The following is a 3,018-nucleotide window of genomic DNA, read 5'->3' as shown; positions in this document are numbered from 1 at the left end:
GTTCACACTGGTTAGCAGGCCGACACTTTAGCGTGTCTGTCGTTACACACAGACACACGTCTGTCTGTCGTTACACACAGACACACGTCTGTCCTGTTTTCGTGTGTGTGACGAGACGCTGAAGCGATCTGCTGCACGCCGCCAGCCTTCGCGAGGACCGCGGCGCCCCCCGTCTGGTGTTAACCACACAATAGGATAACAAGAGCGCCGAATGGAAACGGCCTCCGCTCCACGCCGCTTCCGTGTCCAGGCTGAACCAGGCGTTAGACATTTAAAACTGAGAGTCCAGATGACTTTGCAGCAGATTTTCCCTCAGCAGACGGATCAGAAAAGTTTTTGTCTCTAATTTGTCACAAAAATGTTTTTTTTTTTACTTTCTGACTCCAAGTCCATTTTAGATGGTATGAAATCTTCTTCCTGTCACATAGACTAGTGGAGGAGAACCAGCGTTCTCTTGTTCAAGTGAACGGTCGGATGAAGGCGCCTTTGGAGGCGTGGCTTAAAGCGGTTGGTTCCGTCCGGCCCGGCGAGCTCGCCTGAACTCTGATCCACCAGAGCAGCAGATGCCTCTGTGACGTCCTTCCCGTCCGCTCGCCGCCGCACGGCGACCCAGGTGGTGAGATCTGACCCCGGCCGACCTCCCCCCCGCTGCTCAGAGTTCAGCCCGCCCCCTCCCGTGAGCGCGCGGTCAGGCGTGGACATATGGGCCAGCCCGCTCCTCTCTGACCTCCGCTGACCTCCTGCTGCAGAGCCAGCTGACATCTCCACCGCTCTGGTTCTCCTGCTCGTTAGGCAGAAGAGGATCATGAATGCGGCCGAACACGGAGATCAGCTCAGGTGTGAAATGAAAGTGAAATCTGTTCAAAGCTGAACTCCGACGTGGTCGACCTTCAGCTGAACTCCAGGACGACGCCAGCAGGTCTGAGGAGGAACTACGGAGAGAAACCAGACGTTCTGGATTCATAACTCATCTAGAAAACATATTTCATGCTGAAGTACAACAATGACGAAATTCAGTTCAGTTCCACACAAATTGTTTGTTAGGCAGATATAAAATCCTTTTATTTATTTCACTGAATAACAATTCTAAATGAAATTATTCAATAAGTGAAAAGGAGCAGAGAAGAAAACTTTATATTATCTGGTCCAAACAAAGAAAATTAAAATGATTTTTATACATAAATATTAATCCCAGCCGACATTTGAAATAAACACAGAAGCATAAATACATTTAAATAAACTGAACAAACACTCATTTAATCAGATTTAAAGGTTATTAATACTAAACATTTTATGAAAGAACGTTTCTACGTATTATCTATAATATTCTCTTAACGTGGTACTTTAATGATACTTTTATCTTATTCCACGTTAGGACCGTACGCTGACTCAGATCTCCTTCATCTTCGTTCTGGATCTCGTTTTCTGAATATTTCACGTCCTGGAGATGGACTTTTATGCACAAGATGTCTTCGAGATTACTCTGTAAATGATGCGTTTAAATGCTGCTTGAACGCTCGGTCATCAGAGTTTCCTTATCAGCTGCTTTGAATATTATCTGGTGAAAACTAAAAAAAGACTCACCTGCAGTTGTTTGTGCGTCATTCCTGATTTGTGACTCATTCAATTTATTTTATGCATTTAAATTTCATAAAAATGAAACAATTAAAAAAATCCTTATTTAGACTTTTTTACAATAATCAAGCATATCTGTTTAAGAAAGTGAGGAAAAGTCCATTTTCACCAGATAATAATTACAATCTAAGTTCAAATGAGCTGATGAGGTGAACTCTGATGACCCAGCATTCTCGCAGCATTTGAACGCATCATTTACGGATGAATCTTTCACTTCAGATTTGTGTGTAAATGTGGTTTAGTGTCATTTGTTTGTTTGTGTGGTTTGAATCTGTCGTCATTTTAAGTTGTGTAAACTGTTTTTTTTATTTCATATGTTTGTACTTATGTACACAATACGACATTATTGAGTCACAAATCCAGAATTCCACCCACAGATGGAGGCGAGTCTATTGTCTCTCCACAGAACCGGTCTGGTTCTGGTTCTGGTTCCTCCACAGAAGCAGAAACGTTTTAACAAGAGCAATAGTCCATTTATGGAGTTTGATTCAGAAGATTTCTGTTCCTTCAGAGGTCAGAGTTCAGCATTAGGGATGTAAAAAGGCGGAGTCTGAGGCGGAGTCTGAGGCGGAGTCTGGAAGGATTCCTCCGGTTGGAGCCGATGATCCAGGAGGAACAGCTGACCGTTCTCCAACGTTTCCCAACATCTCGTTTCTGCATATTTGGACAGAGTTCATGAAGAATGAAGGAGCTGAAGGTTTTTCATGAATGTAAAGTTCTTGAGTTTATCTTCTAACTGTGACCTTCGTTCCTCCTGTTTGCATGAACACTTCAGTGTGTGCTTGTGCTGGTTGTTGTGCTCGTCTTGTGGTCGTTTTTTGTGTTTCTCCAGAGTTTCCTGGAGGGAAATAATGGTTTAATTGTGAAGGGCTATTTCACAGGATCTCCTCCAACAATCTCGGCTTCAGCTCAGAAACTCGGTCATGTGACCACAACCACGAGCGCGGCGCCGAGCTGAAGCCGTCAAAACCTTTTCTGGTGAAGGCGGCGCTCGCCGTGGTGGAACGTCTGCACACCTGAAGGGTTTCGTTTGACCTTATCAAGGTTCACGGACGTTGGAGTTTCTGACATGTTCGCCACCGTGAAGCAGGCGGCGGTTGGAGCGCTCCGTTTCAGCCTCCGGATGAGGCTCCAGAGGAAGGACTCCGGATCCGTCACTTTCCTCTGGGACAGAAACGGATCCTGGTCGTTTTGGAAGAGGAAGTCCACTGTGGTTCTGTGAAGGAGCGGTTCTGCAGCAGAGACAGAACCAGACTCTGAACCCGATCAGAACCAGACTTAGAGTCAAACCCACATTTTTCCTGCACTCGTCCAGTCCTGCTTCAGTGAAAACCTGCTGGACGACGTGGACTCAGTAGACCTGCTGGACGAGAAGATCAAGCG

The sequence above is a fragment of the Oryzias melastigma genome, linkage group LG9 (genome assembly GCF_002922805.2).
Source record: "Oryzias melastigma strain HK-1 linkage group LG9, ASM292280v2, whole genome shotgun sequence".
Classification (NCBI taxonomy): Eukaryota; Metazoa; Chordata; class Actinopteri; order Beloniformes; family Adrianichthyidae; genus Oryzias; species Oryzias melastigma.
Note: the sequence above shows the minus strand (reverse complement) of the source record.